The following is a 22,205-nucleotide window of genomic DNA, read 5'->3' as shown; positions in this document are numbered from 1 at the left end:
TCGTTAAATATTTACGTTTTCAGAAGTTAGCTATGTAGAAATGGACCATCAGCCTCACAGCTGCTCAGGAGCAGTTCATGCCTTGTTTCCACTTCATTTTTAGATCAAGACTTGAAAATCTGTCTCTCAAAGCCTACAGAAAACGCAAGATAAGCTACTAGGATGAGAAAATGTCCTCACTGAGGAGTGGGGAACAGAGACTAAGAGGGGAAAGCAAACATAGTTATTACCACATACAAGTTTTGGGTTCTGAGACGTGCAGAAAACAGAAGGAGGTTCAGTAGCAGAGAGAAGCAGAAGCAGGCTCAGGGAAAAGAGAAGGTGCTTGGGCACCTGACGCTACCATAAAGAACTCTGCCACCTTTAAAACTTGTGGTGAAGAGCGCAACGCTGTCTTTTCATTAAAGCTTGATGATGCAACTGGACTGCCTAGCAGGCGGAGGACAGCCACAGTCTGAGACATTCTGTGGTGGAAAGTGGCCAAGCCTGGAATCAAAGTTTGAGTAATAGGGGAACAGATCAAGTGGCAGTCAGCACAGGCACATTTCACTGCAACCAGGTCAAAGTCCTCAAAGAGAACAGCTTCTTGGCCCCCAAAGGACGGCACCTAAGGGAGCAACTTTTTCTCCAGTGCAAGAGGTTAGCAGTAACAAGGAAACAGAACATCCTGAAAGTGATTTGAGCATCCATGCATCTATAGCCAGAAAAGACTGCACAGTAGTTGAAAGATTTCAAATCCTTTTCACCCCATCTGTCCATCCCTCTTGTTTCTGAGCATCATTCCACATTTCCACAAGTCCTTTTTCAAGCAGCTGCTCTTCACATATAAGTTGATCCTCTTCTGTCATATGAGCTGAAAAATGCGTGTCAACTGTTGCTGCTGTTGGTAGTCCAGGCCATCAGACCAGTTCACCTAAAGGCTGCATAAAGATATCTAATGGGATCGCACAATCCATCCTCTGCAGCAGGAGTGATCTAACCCCATGCTCGCACGCCAGCCAGCTCCCCATCTCAGAGAGGTGGGAATTCCATTAAGCACCTATCATGCAGCTGTCAGGCACCCAGGATCTAAATACAAAATCATACAAAGGACTCCAGATTCCTTTTTTTCCCCCCAGGCATAAAGCTAGCAATATGCTGCTCCGTTTCTTATATTAGCCAACCATGATTTGACTCACAGGAATATACTGTAATAATTCTGGTAATAATTCTGCCTCTATCTCACCTCAGTACCCTTTTGGATGAAAGCTTTCAATTAAAATATCCCCCAAGACAGTTGATAGGAGGGAAAGAGAGGAGAATTTTTGTCTTCTCTATTGTTGCCTGTTCTTATCACAGTCATAATTCTCCTTTCATTCTGACTGATCCCTGAAACAGGCCTACAGTTCTGCCTGTTCAGACATTAAAGTTTGCAAATACTGTGGTTCAGATATTCCCACCTGTATGTTCTCTCTCTTCTACCCTTTCTAATCATGTGATGGTAGTTACACTTTTGTTGTCCACACTCAGCATCCAAGTACCTCATCCAAGCACTTCACGAGTAAAAAACGAAAAGCAGGGAAGTAAAAAATGAAAAGACAGCAGACAAACAATTACTCAAAAATTACCAAAGATGTCGGTGTAATCTGTCAGAGCTTAGATTAAGTACGTTCTTCACGTTTACCCAGAAAATAATGCATGCTACTTCTATAGAGATTAGTGATTAAGGGCTGATAATGAAGCCAGACCACCACATCTCGGATAGTGAGCCTCAGTGAAGCCTGCATAAAGCTTCAATGGCTGAAGCTGGATTCTGCACAGACTACTGCTGCATGAAGGTATCTTTAAATGACTCTTTGTTACCTCTCCCTTGCTCTTGTATTGTAAAAAGACATTTTCAGAATCATCGCTCCTCCAGCAGTCAAAAGTCTGTCTTAAGCCACATCAAATGAGCCCCACCATGAAGCTCACCTAAATCCCACCTTACCCTGCTATTCACATCTCTCTCCATTGCTTTACTTTGCCAGGTTCTTCCTCCATGACATTGCCAGGTTCTTCCTCCATGACATTCTCTTTTTCAACTTATTTCATGTTTTCTGCTCTCCACCTTATTACCCCCTGCTTTCCCACTCGCATCTGTTCACTGCCCTGCTGATATGTCAGTACTTCCACAACCCCTTATCCATATTCTTCTTTCCATTCATCTATTTCTTCATTATCATAAAATGTCCTGCTTCCCCATTCCCAAACATTGCTTTGTAAGAAACTCCTTTATTCTGATACACTTTTTTTTTCCCCCAAAAAAACACCAAACAAAAACAAACACCCCAGTCTCTTCAAGTAAATCTTGCAATTGTTAAACTCATGGAGAGGGACTGGAGAAAGTTGAGGAGCACTGTTTGGTTTTAGTTTACAGCGACAGCCTTCTGCTGTCCCTAAATCAACATTTTATACCAACAGCTTTCACAGACAAGCAAAATGCTAACAAACTCCAGCCAAAATTAAATCAAGTATCCAGTAGTCTTAATACAAGCTTTCTTCCTTGATACCAGAACCTCACAAAGAATGCTTGAAAAAGCTGAGGACTTGCCCTCCCACCAGGCTGGCTGCTTACAGCAAGGGACTCAATCCACCACCACCACCACCAGTAAGCATTTATCACTAAGAATCTTGCCAACTCACTTTTGCACCTGTGCAACAGCCAGTGTTAGCAAGACACAGCAATTAATCATGTGTCTGTTCACATAATAGGGGAGGAGTTAAATCACGTAATTTATCCAGACATGGGGCATGTTATTATGCTGTCGAGAGACATTTTTTCTTCCCGCCCCCCCCCGCCCCAACCCCCCCCCCCCCCCCGCCCCGGAAAAATAGCTGTGCTGAGCATTCCTCCTCCAGGCACAACACAGGTCACAGTCTCTCCCTGGCTTCACAGCATGTTTGGAAGCTCAAGAGGTGAAAGAGATCCAGTTACATCAACTGGGCCTGCTGAAGAGCAGACAGAGCATGGGGCTGTCCCACTGCAAGAAACCAGCCCAGCTGCAGGAGGAAGAGGAGGGAGTCTTCGGCTGGAAGGCTCACACAAGCCAGAGAGTTCTGCACCACAGGGTAGGAGGAGCGAGGACTGGGACAGAAAACACTTCAGTAGTGCTGGAATTAAAATTGGATTTAAAACTTGGAAGTTAACCACCATGATGCAAGTCATCTCGAGTTGGGCACTCTCATTTATACAAGGCTTTTTCCAACCTGTACAGTAACACTGCTTTGAGCAGGTAAAAAAAAAAATTAAAGCAACGAAGGAGAGCTACGCTAGAAGCTCAAGGATGAGTTGGTACAGCTAGAGAGCCTGCCGACACCTAGCACGTCACGATCACAGCCTTGTAAAGGGCTGGAGTTGCAAAGAAAAGTCAAGCAGCTAAGAAAAGCCAGGGGAAATGCCACGGTACGGACGGGAGTGCTCACCACCTTCTGGAACAGGCTGTGCTCTGCTCCCAGCACTGGCAGGACTCAATTACTTGCAAAAACAAAAACTCCAAATAAATCAGGTGTGGTACCAGCTGTGATAATATGGGCTGGATAAACTTCAGCCTGTACTTTGCAGAAGATGCCTCCTCAATAGAAAGGACACAAATAAAGGAACAACTTGAAAGAAACAGAATACACATAATCTTTCTGCTTTGAAAGGCTGAAACTTCTCATTACACGGGGACAGTGTCTCATCTTCGCCTGCAGGGAGATTATTTGATCAGTCCCAGTTCTCTATCTGCAACTTCTCCTACATGCCCACATTATAAACACATGAATATTCTGCCTTGTGAGGCTTAAAGTAACAGTCAAGGAAATTGTCATTTGGTGTCTTTCATTCTACATCTAGAAAGACAACATCACCTAGATGCCAGTGACAGAGAAACAGTGTGCTGTTGCTGGGGTTGGTTTTTAAACCTTGGAGAGGTGGATAAGGCAGGGAAACATACCTTTACATGCATAATGCAAATGTTGCAAAGCAAGAAATGCTACTCCCACTTCTACCCCCCAGGAAAAGCCACTGTAGCTCTAAGCTTTAGCTAGTCTTCTAATGTTCGAAGGTAAGGATTAATTCTGGCTACCATTGACAGAAGGATACACAAACCACAGTATACGTTTTTATGATAATCTTTTCATGAAAAAAATCATCAATTTCGGTAAAAAGTGGACATAAATGTTTTCTGTTTAAAAATACATTCTGTATTTTCTTAAAGCACAGCTTCTGGGATTATTTTTTTAAACACCACTGAAAGCTTTTTAACACGGAACACAGTTAATGAGAATAAAATGGCTGTTTTGAATATGAAGAACAGATTACACTTTTTTCTTTTTCTCAAATGGAAAGAAAAAAGATGAAAGACAAATCTAATTTTGTCTCATTACAATCCATTGATGCACAGATTTTTGTTAATTGCTTTCCTTATGGGTATAATCTAAACGTTTTAAACTACAATAAACCTATGAATCACCACAAGAAAATAAAAGTAGATTGAGAAAGAGCTCAGGGAATCTTTTAGCAAATTTTTCATTACATTTGCATGGAGAACAACATCCAAGAAGCTCGGGCGCGTGTTACATCAAGAAAACATAAAAGTGCAATGGTCAGGGGAAAAGGACACATGGAAAAGGAAGAATATGATTGCCCTTGCTTTCCAGGCCCAACATCCACAACACTTAATGCACCAGGGTATTGATTTGGTGGGAAAGGGAACATAAGAAGCTGTTAAACACATATATTAGAAAAATGAGCTGGAAAACGTACCAAAAATTCCCTGAGGGGGAGGAGGGGGAAAAAAAAAAAAAAGAAAAAAAAAAAAAAAAAGGTGCATCTTGGAAGTAGTTCAGTGTTAATTTATCCCAGAGAATTATGAGACCACAGCCACCGATGTTCTGCACTTCAAGGCTCTAACGCCCCTGGCCACCCGGCCTCCACACCACCACTACTACAAACACAATAGTAAAGATTTAAACAGAAATGAACTGGAAATGCCCTCAACTAGGCTAAAAAGTTGCTTCCCCATTCAGTTTCAAGAATGTAATGAGCACACAAGGTGTAAAACCAGCAGTTAAAAAGTAAACAGACCCAGTCTCTCCCATCTCTACAAGATAACGTTTATAAACGTCCACAAATCCACAGTTACACTGGAAAATAAATTTAAAGCATTTTCTAAGTAATTGGAACAAAATGGGGATTTCACGCGCTTTTTGTCTTCATGCTCAAACTTCTGCAGCAGGGCTGGTTTTTTTACTTTAAGTACAGCCTTCTGTAGTAGACATTCATACAATGTAGCAGTTGATGATCTGGTTATGGTTAAAAACAGTATTTGGCACACATGCAATGCTTAAGACAGACTCTTAACTTCATTCAGCAAAAAGGTGGGACGTACAATTACTACCACTCCTTTCTCCACCCAGATGTTTACTGCTGCAGATTTAACGGGTAACTGCTTAAACCAGGAGGTAGGTTCAACAACCTGAAGTTCACAAGAAGTTACAAGATGAAAAAACACATCAGGATGCTCCACTGTTGCCTACCTTGCTCCAGCTTAAGAGAGAAGTGGCTTTTTAAAAACACATCTCATTCACTGCTTGAAATTATAGGCTCATTAACAGAGCTTGAAAGGATGCCACTTGGCGGGGTGGGGGAGAAGAAGAGGCTACAGACAAATTCAGCTAAAAGAGCAAAAGAGGACAACAGTACTGTTTACATCCTTTGTAACAACCTACATACATATGGGAAAGCAACATTCTCCCTAAAGCCAACTCACTGGTTAGGCTGACCTTTCTTTTGGTTCACAAACTTGCTTTCATTATTTTGTGAAGTACTGCTGTTGGCGTAAATCGTATTTGTCCCAAATTAAAGAGAAGGGACCCAACATAACCTAAACACAACATTTCCTGAAAAGCACTCTACCCATGCAACCCTGGCTCGAGGCTTTACACCCTAGTCCTTTGGGGTGACAGGGACGGGATTTCTTAGGCATTCGCTGCAAGTTATTTTAAACAGATCTCCAGTCTGCCAATGTCTATTCCATGGACATGAGTGCACAACAGCTACAATATTTCAGCTGTGCTACAACTGTCAAATGATATGTCAGTAAATCAGAAAAGAATACAAGAGAAGATTCTAGTGCTTGAGTTCTTGCTATCACTACAGACCACTTAACAAATAAACCCACTATTTTTCATTCAATGAAAGTTAGTTCCAATAGCACCTAGGAGTCCCAGCATAGATCAAACTCCATAATGCCAGCAGAAACATTCACAAAACAGACGAGTTTGCACAGAAAAGCTGGAGGAGAAACAAAGGGATAGGGCATTAAATGACTTGTCTGAGCACACACAGTGAATTACTGTGGGATTCAGTCCAGGTCTGCTAAATCCCAGTTCTGCTTCCCCATCTCGCGCAGTCCACACTCGTTCACCAACACAGATTTCTCCTTCTCCCTCAATAAAACAGCGAGAAGAATAAAACATCATGTGGGGCCAGAAAGGAAGGAACACTGTGCAGTCTCCTGCACGTTTTGTTAAGCCAAAATAAGCCCTGTAGGCTCACCTCTGAACGCTAATATAAACCAAACAAGTAACAAGTCAATTTTTTCATAGACTATGAAAGGACATAAGTGTCTCACTCAAACCAAATATAACATAATTTAAAAAGTCTAGCAGGACAGCACGTTATGCATCATCGGAGAAACAGGTAGTCTTCTGCAGTAAACCCCAGGGCAGCTGAAGAGGAGACCTCAAACAGCAGATACTTGTATTGACATCAACCACAGCTGCATGAAACTCAGCTTGCCTTCAATTCCATTTTGAAGGGGACAACGGTGCAAGAATTAGACATTAAAACAAAACACAGCTCTTTCAGTGCAGCACTACGGGAATTTTGGTGGGAGACAAGGTAGCTGTACTACAAAAATAGCTTTGGGAGGGGAGGAAGAACAGAAGCCCCCACTGCAGGGCTCCCAGCTGAACAGCAGCGCTTGCTCCTGCAGGTCGGACATGATTTCCCACAGTGCCTGTACAGCACAGTAGGGCACGGTAAGACCATGACCACATGATCCCAGATGTGTTCCCAGGGAAACGGGAAGGGCACCAGTAATTTAGAGCCATTGGTTGTGCCTATTTGTCCAGTCCCACAGGTGAATGTTCAGACACAACACCTCTGCTTTCTTTCAAGGAGGAGCAGGCTGCCACTTTTAAGTCTCAACAATCCACATGTGGCTTTTGAGATGTCTTAGGTCTCACAATTTCTTTAAGGGGAATAGAGGAAAAAGAGAGAAGAAATCACTATGTTCAAGTCAAATCTATAAAAAGAAACACAAGTGCCAGACTTCTGGGTGACAACTGCCACGCAGCAGGAGGTGAATCATGCCCTGGCATAGGCAGGCTGTAATTTGGTGTAAAGAAGTTATCATAATCAATATTTACAGATGAGTATTTTTATAAAAAGAGCATACATTTGCTACAATAAGGATTTGGAGACTGCTCTTCGAATATAAATAAAATTAAACAGATGAAAAATGTCATACACCCACCCCCCCCCAAAAATACATACATCCTAAAACTTGAACACGTAGATTGACATTTACTGTATGACACTGAAAGGCCAGGTGACAAAACCCTCAGAATAGAGGAGTCACATGCTCCTTTTGTGTTTGCTGCAGGACAAACTGAAGAAACAAAGTTGGAGAACCAAGTCCAATTATTTTACAATACCACTACAGAACTGGCTGGAAGCTCCAACTGTGCAAAGCTCCGTGCCGACACAAAGGCAGCCTCTGATGCAGAGAGCTGCGCATCAAAAGCCATCACTGGAATACAGCGACTGTCACCAACACCCCCCAAGCAAGAGATGACCACTCCATCAGGGAAGCATTATGAAACTTGTTTATAAACATCTTTGAAACATGTGCTACACTATTATGCAACTGTTAAATATGTTCATATTTCCAGCGTGAAAACAAACACAGTGAAGACTCCTAAGGGATGAACCTCTGGGAAGCACCAGACAGATTTCAAGCACACAAGTTTATTACTTGGATGTTTCTGACTATTTCATGCTTTAACAGCTGCGATAGTAAACCCGAGCTGGTGCCAAAGCTGGTGCCTCTGCAAAGTGTCTCAGATTTGCACTGGCATGCTTTTTATCTGCACTCTATGTTTTGTTATCTGGAAAATGCAGAACGATTTTACAATAGGAATTTTTTAAAAAATATTTTACAATAAGCTTTCTCAAAATCAAGATATTCTGAAATAAAGGAGATTTAAGCTCTACTGAAGCATTGCACCAGTTACACATGTAACTATTTTTCAGGCTTCTAATGCTCAGCTCTCCAGATGATAAGCTTTTTGTTTATGGATTTGCTTTAAATATATAACCTGGGCTTACCTACAAGAAGGCCTGACATTTGCAAATTTAATCAAGACCATCCCCATAATTTTAAATGACTAAAGAAAAGCTTGCAGACATCTCTTTTACAGATCAAATAGGAGAACTCATAGCTGATTTAATTCAAATTCTGTTAGTGCCAAACATCCAGCATTCCAGAAGTTGTAAACTGTGTACCCAATTATCACTTGCATAGTTCAAGGGACTGCATTTAAATGAAGATTATGAAAATGAAATGGACTTGAAATGCCTTTTTGACTAGAAAAATTAGTGTTGAAAGTGACAGTCGCTCAGGGGAAGTGCTTCTAAAAATATTAATGGGTTTACTATGAGTGGTTTTAATGAAGATTTAAAAGGATGTTATTGCAAAGTTTTCTTCTTGTTGCCACCACCACCACCACCCCCCCATGACAAGGTAACACTCAAAAATATGAAAACACCAAACACTGAGAAACAAAGTTTTCAGTAAGAATGGCTTTGTGTTTGAGCACAGCCGCTGTGTCCCTGGCTGCTGGACCTCCCACCGTTCCTTCACACGCACACAGACCAGAACATGGCAAACCACAATATTAAACCACAATATTCATGTCTTCTTGAGAAACCCTGTTCGGGCAGGTCTGCCACCAGGCTCTGCTGAACAACAGGCTATGCAAATCCCCAAGTGTTAGGAGAAGCAGCACGCTGGGGAAGGGAGACCAGAAGGAAAAAAAAAAAAAAGAAAAAAAAAGAATAAAAAAAAGAGGAACAAAGGAAAAAAAAAAAAGATGAAAAGTTATGAGAGGTTATGCAGGGTGGAGAACAGAGAGATAAAGGTCCACCTAGAACTCAGACTGGCTACTGCCATGAAAAATAAAAAATGTTTTTACAAATACATCAGAAAGAAAAGGAGGGCCAAGGATAACCTTCAGCCTGTACTGGATGTGGTGGGGAACATGACCACAAAGGATGAGGAAAAGGCTGAGGTACTTAATGTCTTCTTTGCCTCAGTCTTTAATAGTAAGACCCGCTTCCCTCCAGATACCCAGCCCCTTGAGCTGGGAGACAGGGCTGAGGAAGAGCAGAACCAAGTCCCCACAGCCCAGGAGGGAACAGTAGTGACCTGCATGCACAAGCCTATGGGCAGGGATCTCATCCTGCATTTGGCACTGGGGCGGCCGCACCTCAAACCCTGTGTTCAGGTTTGGGCCCCCCACTGCCAGAGGGATGTAGAGGTGATGGAGCGTGTCCAGAGACGGGCAACAGAGCTGGGGAAGGGTCTGCAGCACAAGCCTTCTGACAAGGAGCTGCTGAGGGAACTGGGGGTGTTTTGCCTGGAGAAAAGGAGGCTCAGGGAGGACCTCTTCACTCTCCACAGCTACCTGACAGCAGGGTGTAGTGAGGTGGGGGCAAGTCTCTTGTCCCAGGTAACAAGCGACAGGACAAGAGGAAACAGCCTTGAGTTGCGCCAGGGCAAGTTTAGGTCAGATATTGGGAAAAATGTCTTCACTGAAGGGGTGGTCAAGCACTAGAACAGGCTGCCCAGGGAGGCGGTGGAATCGTAAAAAGCATGTAGATGAGGTGCATAGTGACATGGTGTAGTGTTGGACTTGGCAGTGCTGGGTTAACAGTGGGACTTGATGATCTCAGAGGTCTTTTCCAACCCAAATGATTCTATGATTCTACAGTGCAAGTTACAGACATAAGAGGAAAAAAAAAAAACCAAATAAAAACAAACAACTTGCTTCTAAATGGGGAGCAGACTCTTCAGAAAGAAAAGTTTGGGCATGCTGAAACACTGTAATTTATGGAAAAATGCACCTGGACAGGTTCACTTAGTGCAAAACACCCACAATTTTCTGAACCAGTACATCCAGATGCCTTTTCCTTCCTCCTCACTTCTGTGCTAAGTTACCTCTCCCAGAATGTACACTGACCAACACAGGACCTTTTGTTTCAGTTACTCAATCGCCACCTGTTCTATGGTGCCTCTCAGTTTAATAGAACAGTAAACCTGGTGATGCTTTGAGGCTTCATTTGGCCAGAAGCCTTCTTTTTCCTCTTCATAATCAACTCTAACTGAATAAAGCTTTAAAAAACTTCCCAGTGGCTGCAGCAGTAAGGCCAGTAGGAATGATTTCAGCACCCCTGAGCAACCAGACCTCTGCTTTGTTTCAGCATGGCAACACAAGATCAAATATTAATCCTAAACAAACAACATGCTAGCAAACAGAAATACCATGGAGTAGCAGAACTTACATTTCAAGCTTAGAATACGATTTTGAAAAGGTGACATCAATTAAAAGGGATCCATTGGGCAAACTAGGGACAAAACCAATGTTTCCAAATAAATCTTTAGGCTGAAGTTTCAGGCAAGCAACAGCTGTGTTCCTCAGTAATCTCAATCCCAATTCCTGATTACCACGTCATTTCCCAATATATTACTTCCAAAGCAGAAAAAGCACATAACTATTTATTGCAAAGAAGGTGAAATAAAAATCACTTGCAAAATCTTACTATCATTGACAGGAGGAAGCGAAGGAAAACAGCCGCAAATATCCCTGATCTAAATTCCTACACAGCACAAAAATCCAACAGATTCGATGCTTTTAGTATATAACCTGTCTGTAACAATGTCAGCTCCGAGAACATTCCCAGGGCAACAAAAATAATGTCTGACACTGCTTCAGAGATTGAAAGACAGTTATTTTACTTCAAAGCCACTACCAGACTTTTATTCAAGTTTTGGCAGAAGTTGAACTATATGCCTGCTAGAACAATGCACAAAAGCACATTTCAGATCACAATAAAAGCACCGCATTCTTGGAGCTGGCAAGAAAACCTTTTTCACTCAAGTTGTGCCAGGCAGTGTTTTTCTTCAGGAAGAAATGCACAAAGAAGTGCACAAAATGCTATACAAGCTGAAACGATGCATCAGCCTTGATGATTTCATTCACAGTACAGACTCCATGCTACTGGCACAGAATTTTTTTTATTGTAACTAAAGCTTTTAAAGCAGATCATTGCAAATGTTATTCTTGATGTGACTGGATTTCTGTGCATAGAATACAGAATAATTGCTGATTTACCCACAGATTTGTTCTCGTATTAAAACCTTTAAAGATTTCCTGCCAAGCAATTCAGTATTTAATTCGACCCTTTAAAGTGGGCTATGTATGAGACAATACTATAAGGCTCAGTAACATTCTGGAAATTTTTTTCTATCACATTTCTAGTCATAATCAAATAGATTGAATCCCTGCTCTGGTCCCCCAGGCTCTAATGCTACCATATAAACTTGCCCTCTCTGATTTTCATGCCAAACTTAACTCATGTCAAAAATAACAGCAAAACCCATATTTGATGCTGGAAGTGTTTACCTTTTCCTTGTGACTTCATCTATTTAGAATAAATATAAAAGATGCAAGGGGTTCGGAATTTATTTTAAAATCCTATTGAATTTTTTAAGTCAGCAATGATCTACTTAATTTCTCCTGAGTGTGTCACAATAGACAAGTGAGAAACTTTACAAAAAAAGATAAAATTTTCAAATTAGTTTCTGTAAAAGTCCATGTATTTTTATCATTGTTGAGTATCATAACACTTCCACAGGAAAAAAACAAAAACATACAAAAACCACAAAGAAGGAAGGTGCAGAGGAACACTGCTGCTTCAAAACAATAATCTTTAAGAACTTGCAAAAAGGAGAAAATACTGCTCTCCTAATACTTCTTTGCAGAACGGCTGATGAAATTAAGAAATATATAAACCTCATACATTCAAACAGAAGCTCAAAATGCCTTTTTAACACAAGCCAAGCAAAGAAAGAAAAATCCAATAAAGTTATACAGAGAAAACCCATTGCGTATTACTGAGAGACTGTAATTTCATTTTCATATTTGCCTTGCAGTCACGAGTTCTAGCATTACGTGGCATCTGAGTATACAGATATATTTCAGTATTTTGCAATGTCCTTGGTAGCCTATGTTCCCCCACTTTCTCCTTTGCACATACTTCTTCAAACTTGCAGCTAATCAAAAGAAATTTCTGGGATCTTAATTTCCATTTTTAGTACCGGCCTACTTAAAAAAACAAAGAGAACCCAGCAATAGTAGTACAACAGCTTCTTTTTTTTTTTGGTTTTTTTGTTTTTGTTTTTTTTTTTTAAATTACTAAAAGGAAACAGTATCTCTGTTCCTCCCTTGATCAGATTACTGAGGCAAGAGCGGTTAACAATTCACCCAGCCTGGTACAATATATGGAAGGAAAGCAGCTGGGGAGGAAAGAGGCAACCTGCAGCTAGAATAAATTTGATGCAGCATCAAACCACATGCAACGCCATGGCACTCTGCGGTAGCGGTGGTGGGACACCTTTGACTAAACCTCAGGACTCCTACCCAATTCTGTTTCATTGGATTCAGTTAAATTCTTCACGTGTGGCTTCCTGAACAAGCACGTATCCGTCAGATTCACACACTTTACTCACCAAGTCCACAAACTGCAACTTGCAAAGGCAAGAGTGGGATTTCTCAGAGCCCATAGTTACTCACATCACACCGATCAATTTTTCAAGCGATCAAGGATGAATGGCTGATAACAAAACCTTGACAGATCACGTGGAGGCAGCTGACTTTGAGCAAGTAAAGCCTCTGAGAAGTGTATATGCATCATCAGTACACACTGGGTATTTCTGCCAAACCTACTCGAGGAAGTGAAGATCTAACTCCAGCCTACATTTCCCGCTGTCCTCAATCTTCCTTACTTTTTCTGTAAGAACTAGCTTTCTTCATGCCAATGTATGTCCAAGATGATCAAAATAAAGACTGAGTGATAAATTCAAAGAGAACACCAAAACTTAAGCATTACATCAAAAATTATACAGATTCCATCAACATGGGATTTCATCTGGCTGGATACCATAGTGGGCTCCAACTACACCACGTTAGGAATGATGCACACAAGGCAGCCTGCGTCCTAATTTCTGGGCAAACTTTGTTTCACAATGATGACTAGGAGCTTCCTCTGTTCTGGAAAAGTCCATACTGAGGCCTCTAGAAAGCTGATCCAAATATTGTAAACTTCAGTGCAAGAGGAGAAGCTCTCTCTGCTCAAATAACCCCAAACTGAACTGACACCAAATGCTTCCAGGTGTCTGTTTTGAAGACAGCATTCCCAATGAAGTCAGGCATTGCTGTCATGTCCTACCTGTACTGCAAATCATTGGAAACATGAGAAAATAAAAACGTGGACTCTCAAATTTATCACGAGTGAAGGAGCAGGGGATAAACAAGGTTACAATCCCTGCATCAGTTCTGATGAGGAAAGGACATGCTCCCACTCACGGTACAGAAAAGCACATGTGCAGCAGCCACATCTGTATTGCAGCTGTCTCCACCCCTTCTGCTTTCTGCTGAAACTTCAGTGGTCTAACAAATGCATTAATTACAATTTTTAATGAACCTGCACTTGAAGTAGGGGCTGGGGGGAAGGAGAAATTGATGTGGCAGGTACCCTTGGCAGCATTCTTAAAGGACAGGCATTTACAATTATGTGATCATTTTAACAAGGCAGCTTTCCTTCCTCTGAAGCATTTTTGTCCTCTACACACTGCAGCTTATCCAATGTGCTCAGCAGTTCTATTTATATAGACGTGACTCACCTTAGAACAGCCTCAGACAATGTACCTCTTCAACACTCTCTCTAAAAAAAAAAATAATAATTGACAAGACTGTAAAGACAATGAGATATTCAAGGTTCAGAATGTTTAAAAACAATGTCAGGGTCTCAGGTGAGCAGAGCAGGATCGCTAGACCAGATACCGTCATCCTGATTCCACTTGACACTGCCATATGCCTAGCACTGCAACAACACCAGGAACAAGAAGATCCAAGAGCTCATCTGCATGCAGAACTTCATTTCAAAGGTATCTTCAATGGTCAGACAAGTTAAGCAGCTACTTTTTTACTGTAGTCCCTTAAGTGAATTGCTATGTTCCTTTTATTCTTATATTGAGGACATATCTTTAAAATAGAAAAATAAGGAAGAAAGCAGTGAAGCTTGGCTGGGAAGTTAGGTAGACATGTCCCTAGAGGTCTCTCGTCTAAAGTCTGGGAAAAACAGGCTCTCATCTACTCTGGTACTTCATAGACTGTAAAAGAGAAATATTTTGCAGATGGTGTTCCTGAGGGGGTGTGGGAGGCAGGGAAAAATCCAGTTTCAGTCTTCCTACAGTGCCTAAAGGTAAAAAGGAATTGGATTTCTCTCACTACTTCTAACTCTACATTTTTGTTTCCTTTGTTTGGGTTTTCTGGTTGTTTGTTGTTGTTGTTACTTAGTTCCCTCCTGGTTGCTTCTTTCTCTCATATCCTGGAACCCCATCCATGTGCTGCTTCTCCGCTACACCTCATCCCCTTCATCTAAGCAAAACTGTTCCGAGGCTGCAGCCACCTCGTCACCAAAGTCACCCAGTCTCCACTCCCCAGCAGCTCCTTTCTCACAGGAGCTCCTCAACAACTCTGCCACAAGGTGGGGATTTTATCTCTTTTCTCATCTGTGCAACAGGGTCAGAACAGCCAGACAGATTCACAGGCACCAAAACGGACATTCCAGTTAAAGTCATCAATGCTTCTTGGGAACAGGTCCTTCCTTCCGCAGAAGATTGCTCATCTAGGGTTAGTTTAAAGATTACTTAAAAGCTCAGTTAAAAGGACCTACATTGAAACTGGGAGTCACAAAATGTTATAATGGCTTAGGAACAATTTACTGATTCATTATCATTACCAGCAATAAGATTGATTTGATAAACAGCATCACTTCCCACTAGAAAGCAGTAAGCGGTTCTGACAGAATAAAGCAGAAAACTCCTTTATCCTGTCCTCTACAGTGTCCCAGCTATTTCAGTTAATTGCAGATGATACATCATCTACAGCAATGTCTTTTGTTTAAAATTATATAGTGTCACCTGCATGCTCATAAAAATCCCCTGTTCTACTAAGAAAAAATGTTTTGCTTTTTTGTTTGTTTTAAAGCTCCATACAAAAAGATCAATTTCTTCCTTTGTGCAGAGACCTAATGCCCCAGTTGGCCAAACTTAACAGTAATAATCTTTGCTCAGAAAAGGCCGAGCTGCTCTTCCCAAATTCCTCAGCTGTAAATAATCTTATGTGAACCCCTGTGAAAGAAGTAAAATCCAGCTTGTCCTCATATTCAAACATGAACTGAAGTGTATCCTCAGTGAGGTCCAAAGTCAGAGAAAGCTGCTCAGCACATAACAAGTAGGTTTACATGCAGTCAAGTATGTGCTGAAGTGCTTCTGTGAAGTGAAGAGCCAAGACGTGTCCCCTAAATAGAAGCCATTTCTCCTGGTCTGTGTGTTATATCAGAAAACACAGTTTTCTCAGACCCTGAGACTCCACCATCAGCCTACCCTAGAAGAATCCAAGACAAGTTCTCCTGTTTCAACCCTGCCAGGTACTGTTGTTAAGCACTTTTTTTGTTATTTTTTTAAGGGTATTCAGCCACACTTACATCACAAGACCATCCAATATGGACACCAAAGCAGCCCAGACCTACAGGAACGGGAGGGAAAGGCTCTCCAGCTACTCTTTCATTCTTATCCTTTTCAGGAGGATGGAGCAGAATTTAAGTGCTCAAACCATCAGAGCTATTAAGAAACCAGGAGGTACTCCAGCTACCTGCAGACTCACACAGAACACAGGAAGGCTGTTTCGGTACAGACACTGCACAGGATGACCTTGAATTTCCTCCTCAGGTGCAGAACTCATTTAAGTATGCCTCACTTCACACTCGCTCTGACATTTCAAATGCCATCATAAGATATCCTTACTGCATTTGGCTTCAATGGGTAAGTCCTATGAATGGAAACTGAATCAGGGCAGAGTCGGTTAAACAAAATTTTTGCTTTGCTGCTGCCTAATTAGATGATGCTGACTAATCCTCTGCATTACTTTACAGTGAAAGGAACCCAGCAGGAGTGTTAAGATGGGTTTTTAAAGAGCTAAAAGCCATGAATGATCTCCTTTTACTGAGAGTATTTCTCTTGCACAAGTTGCTTCCATCAAAAGTTCTTTTCTAAGATTATATTCTCCACAAAATGTCTCTGTGGCCTACAGCGTTAGAAGTTCAAAGAGCAGCAAAAGGAAATAGAAAAGATGAAGAGAAGAAAAAGCCGGACACAATCTCCTACAAAATTTTCCACATACAAGTGACTACAATGAGAAACGGTTTGCAGGACTGGCCTCTTGACCTACCATTAAGTAAACAGGGACTACAAATTTTTGCTCTCCCCTTGCAAAAATGTAGACATGCGGCAAACTAACCATAATGTAGACCCTTGCCAAATTCACCAAGAATTTCTCACGGGTTTACAGTGAGGCATGCACACTCAGCCCTTGCAAAGTTCAACCCCACACTTTACAGGCCTGTTGGATTCAGAGAACCTCAACTGACTTAACACCACTAGAAATTTAAATCTAAAGTGTTCTAATCACTTTTGTTTTCTCAGAGATTCTGTGAAACAGCTGCAAAATGCACAAGTTCAAAATAAAAACACCCCACACTGAACTATTCAAGGATGGGAAATCATTATCAATCTTTTTGGATTGGCATCGTCAACTATCTCATTACCTAACTGGTTCCTGGCAAGGAGAATTCAACTGCTCAGGCCTTCTTTTTCTCTCCAAGCTTAGCTTGTTAAGTTATGATCAATTAGGAAACATAATAGGCCTGCTGGAAAGACAAGGCAAACAACAATGGAAGCCCAATCAGCAGAGGTCATTAAAGTCTAAGACAGCACTGTTGAGAACTATCACTCCATAGTTGCTTTGAGTATGTGTTTTCAGTGATGTCAGCCCAGGGAAAACAAACACACTTTGTAGTTGGTGAGTTTTCAGTAAAGTATGATGCAAAATGACCTCAATGCTTCAATGTTTTACTCTTCATAATGTAGATTTCCCAAAATAATGAAAAGGTATACAGTACTTTTAACTTACAGCCTAACCTGTTCTGTGACTTGAGATACAGAACAAAACCTGCTACACACCACTAGCCACGTATGTGCAAAACTAAACACGACTAAGAACACACTTAACAGTGACTGTAACCGGGAGAAGTTCAACCCTCTACAGCCAGGACGTTCAAAGCCTCATGTACCATCCCAGGTTCATGTCAGATGCAAGTTAAAGACCGAGTGCTACAACAGGTATATTTTTTCAGTTCCTGTATGTGCATCTTGAATAACATCAAGAAGTACTGCTTTAGGAAAAGACAATTTTTGAACCACAGCTTTAACCTTAAAAATAACTCAACATAAACAGCCTTCTGCTCAACAGTATAGCTCCTGAAAGCCGTACAAGGTCAGATATGCCTCCTTATTTTAGTGACAAAACCAGGTCAACAGAACTGCCTACTTACTTCAATCACTTACCAACAGATAATCCACTGGGAGCGACGCGAGGGCTGCAGCACTCACCGAGGACAGATTTTTAAGTCTCAGCCTTACCTAGATATGCAAGTTGGCTCAATGAGGCTGTTACCAACGACTACACAAAACCTGGGGTTAGTGACAGAGGAGAGGACCGGGGGGAAAGACAGTTGGGTTTACAGTGCTCCCAGGTCTGTGCAAGTTAAAAATAAAACCCCCTTCTACTTAACACTGCAGATAGACTTGTTCAGCAATCACAATGCATAAACACAAGTCCACATCACTATTTTCAAATCACAGGTGCTTTCAAAACAATTTCTTAGGTATATCTGCAGGTAAGTCTCCACATGGCTTTTTAGATCCCCTGCTTTTATTAGCAGACAATTTTACAAGCACCTACTGGGACAAGGCTTAAAAAAAATGTAGGCACATACATATTCTTGCATACAATTAAAATAATAAGTAGTTCCCATAAAGGACATACATGCAGGTATGTGAAACAATAGTCGATGCAGAATAGCTGAACATGAGGAAGAGTGCAGGCATTAAGTCAGTACATCAATGCAGAAGATACACTGCTGGAAATAACTTTTGCTCAAGGTCACTGCTGAAGTTGTTTTAATGTAATTAATTCAACAGCATTTAGAATAATTTAATAAAATTGGCATAAAGCAGTATTTCCTATGAAGCACAACAAGAAGCCAAAGACTGTGCATCACCTATAAACAAACAAACACTATACCCCTCGCTGGCATTAGCTCTGCTGGGACAGGGTGAACCAGGTTCTGCTGACTCACCCAGGCAGCTCAGTCATTATCCCCTCCAAACAGGATGGAGAAAAACGTCCCTTGAATGTCAGGACCCAAAATACAACTCCAGGGGAAAAAAAAAGGAAGGAATGAAGTAGATTTAACGTTACCTGGTTTCTATGATAGTAAATAGCATAGAATCACAGAATCATTTGGGTTGGAAAAGACCTTTGAGATCATCAAGTCCAACCATTAACCCAGCACTGCCAAGCCCACCACTAAACCACGTCCCTAAGCACTGCATCCACGCATGTTGTAAACACCTCCGGGGATGGTGATCCCACCACCTCCCTGGGCAGCCCCTTCCAGTGCTTGACCAATCTTTCAGTGAAGAAATTTTTCCTAATATCCAACCTAAACCTGCCCTGGCATAACTCCAGGCCATTTCCTCTTGTCCTGAAATGCTGAAATGTCTTCCAGTTTGGTATTCAGGTGATGTGATTTGGTATTCAGGTAAGGGGATAACATTTAGAAAGTATTTCAGTTGGTTTCAAATAGATGAAGCAAAAAAATATTTCTGCCTTTCCTGTTAAAAACGAAGGACTCAACAATTTCATACCCTTTTTTTTTTTCCCTTTACAAGGAACATCATCACTTGTATTATCCAGCTAGCAGGGCCACCATGGCAAATAAAAAAATAAATGGAAAACAGCAGCCAGGGGATGATGAAATGCCTCAGAACGTACTTCAGGCCCAATAAAACAGATTTAATAATTTTTCAGTGTGTTTTATTCCAAACAGCATGTGACCTATTTTAGGCCTCACTGAGTTGACTATAGTTAACTGTAATTTGTACAGATTTCAATTTAATACATGAACTGGCTTGCTAAAAAAAAAAAAAAAAAGTTAAAAAGTTAAAGCAGGGCAATTTCTGAAGTTATAAAAGCCAGAAACCCATTTTTAAAGGTAAAACATCAAGCAAAAATCAGGTCTATATAATATTCTTTCCAACATAAGTCCAAGGTAAACATTTCAAGAGGCTTTTAGGCTGTCTCAAACGTTAGCACAAAGACAACATGTGATTTCATAGTCTGAAAAATTCTACTTCCCCTTCAATGAGAATGCATGTTTTTAAAAACCTTTAATTTTCATTGTTTTAACGATTTTTTTTAAAAAAAATTGTTTTCTTAGCAGCGAGACTGTTCTATTTCAGATTTTGTTTTGCTTTGTAAAGCATTCTTAAAAATCTTTTCCAGACATTACAAGCATAGATGCATTCAGCTACCTAAGGAATGGAGCAATAAAAAGAAGAAATTGAAACAAAACATTCATTGCCAAAACCCTGCATGGCTGCACACTTCATTGCTCTTCTAAGCTTCTTCATCTCCACAATCTCCCTACACTTACTCCCCTCAACACAGTGTCTCCAGCAGCTCTCCTTTTGCTACACACCAACACTTAAAAAAAAAAAAGGCACTTGACCGTAAGCCCATAATTTGATGTAAGGCTCACCAGTTTATTTAGCTAACCTTCTTCTTTCTAAGAAGAAATCTTCTCTTACCAAGGGGTGCTTGGTAATGGAGAAAAAGTGAGGGGTGGGCTGAAAGATTCTGGGTACAGCAGCACACTCATGGCCACCAGCTCCAAGTTACTGTGACTACTACAGAGAAAAAATAAATAAATAACATTAACTGAGCGTAGAGCTCATAAGCTTATCCCTGGGACAGAGACAGAAGATTCTGCCTGTAATCTTAACCGTCATTAAACCCTCACAAGAAATCCAGCATGCCACTTTTTTTTTTTTTTCCTTTGTCCCCAGTTTATCTACAAAAAGGGCCAATTACAACTTCCCCACTTTACTTTCCCATCTTGGAAATCTTTGAACGACAAGCACATGATTAAAACAAGAATTCCACTGTTGCATAAAACACAGGTTTGTTTAGGTTCAAATGAAATCCCCAACCCTGGTGAGACATGTACTTATTTTCCATCTCCTGTTCTCTCCTCTCCTATTTCCTCACTCAAGAAAACACAACCATTTCCAGCCTCCCCTTCCATGGCCACCCTCAGTGTCACACAAAATACCAGGAGTGAAGACAAATTAAAAAAAAAAGTTCTGTTTCAGAAATTCATGCAGGCCTTCCCCTAGGAAAAAAACCCAAACAAAAAACAAATAAACAAAAAAACCCAAACAAAACCCAAAAAACCACAAACCTCACAAGAATACCTTCTTAGTCATTTATATCCAAGGCCTTCCTTTTTCCTCTCCCTCCCAGACACTCTTACTTACTCTACAAAATTGTCTCTGTCCATGAAGGCAAATTATCACAAAATCCCTCTCATAGCCAACATGCCAAAGAAAACCAGAAAAAACCTGCAAGGATTTTAATTAAGCTTGGCATACTGTTCATTTCCAAATGGATAAACCTATCTTCCCTATGCCTCCAATTTTTTACTTAAATAACATTTCTGTGCTTTGTATCTCTCTTGTCTGAAATTTTTATTTCTCTGGTAGCTTTTGAAGTAGACAGCATCTGTGGAGCAAAGAATAAGCCCATGAAATCTTTTGTGTAAGGAAAGAAAACAAAAAAAATTCCCAGTGCCCTTGTCCATATCAGCACCTGCATAAAAACACCCCCTGGATTTCACTCCAACACATCCCTTCAATGAAGATAGCCAAATCTGCTTCAAAATTCAGCATCAGGCTTTTGCCAAAAGTTTTCCCAACTAATACTGCAAAGCCTGGCTGCGAACTAAGCTGTAATGACTTCAAACAGAAAGCAAGTCTGATAGCTCTGCAGTGCTGTCTGACAAGGCAGAAAAAGGCATGAGGGATAGAAAGTGCTGAAAATGGAACCAGTAAGTAGTAGTAGATGAGGTGACATTCAACTAGAAGAGATACAATCAAAGCAGTAAGACAGCATTCTAACTTGACAAACTTCAGATAAAGTAGTTGCGAGTTGACAGGGCATAAATAGTCACTGATTGTGTAAAAACAGTTAGGAGTACTTGGAAGTATTAACCCAGGGTAGCTGTCATTCCTACAGCCCAGACTGAACTATTTTGCCTCTCTGCAATCTAAATTGTTTTGCATTTAGCTTCGAAGAAAATTTTGTTCTAGATCAGGAAAACAGCCTTTTTCACAGAAAGCGAGTTCCTAGCACCACGATGAATAAATACACGAAAGGCACATACAACTTCCAGCTTGCAGGGTGAAGTAAAAAAAAAAAACATTCAATCAAAATAATCATGAAGCTAAGAACATGAGACCACACAAATGCAGTCCACATAGCCATCAGTGAAGTATAAGGTACCAGCAGAAGAGCACTGCAGAACTGTAAGGGGCCTGGGCTCCAGAGCATCCACACTCACCCAGCTCTGGGCTGAGCTCCGTGCCAGCAGGACCACTAGGATGTGCCACAAAATGCCTGAGGATGCGCACAGAAAGGCACAAAGCTCTGCTAATTTACAGAATCGGTTAACTTCCAACACGCTGCAAGTGCAGGTGAGCTGAAAGAAGATTCAACTGAGAGATGACGCAGGGCAGGAACAGCTATATGACCCCAGATGTGCCCTACTTCTCAGTCGACAACTACTTTGCCCCCTTGCAGCAACTTGTAACGCAGCCAGACTGCGAGAGTGG

The 22,205-nt window shown here is 41.1% G+C and overlaps 1 protein-coding gene across 2 annotated transcripts in view; it reads right to left on the bottom strand.

Moving 5' to 3' along the window:
- ARHGAP32 (Rho GTPase activating protein 32) overlaps window positions 1-22,205 on the bottom strand; it is a 257,950-nt gene that overhangs the window by 192,303 nt on the left and 43,442 nt on the right. Inside the window, exon 1 of one of the 2 annotated variants that reach the window (XM_037409776.1) lies at window positions 14,031-14,051. The exons of the other annotated variant lie outside the window; for it this stretch is intronic. The gene's annotated coding sequence lies outside the window, so the exon portion shown is untranslated. Of the gene's footprint in view, window positions 1-14,030; window positions 14,052-22,205 lie in introns of those variants that run through there. 2 annotated transcript variants of the gene reach the window in all.

Source organism: Falco rusticolus, chromosome 16 (genome assembly GCF_015220075.1).
Source record: "Falco rusticolus isolate bFalRus1 chromosome 16, bFalRus1.pri, whole genome shotgun sequence".
NCBI classification, from domain to species: domain Eukaryota; kingdom Metazoa; phylum Chordata; class Aves; order Falconiformes; family Falconidae; genus Falco; species Falco rusticolus.
Note: the sequence above shows the minus strand (reverse complement) of the source record. Positions and strands in the feature narration are given on the sequence as shown.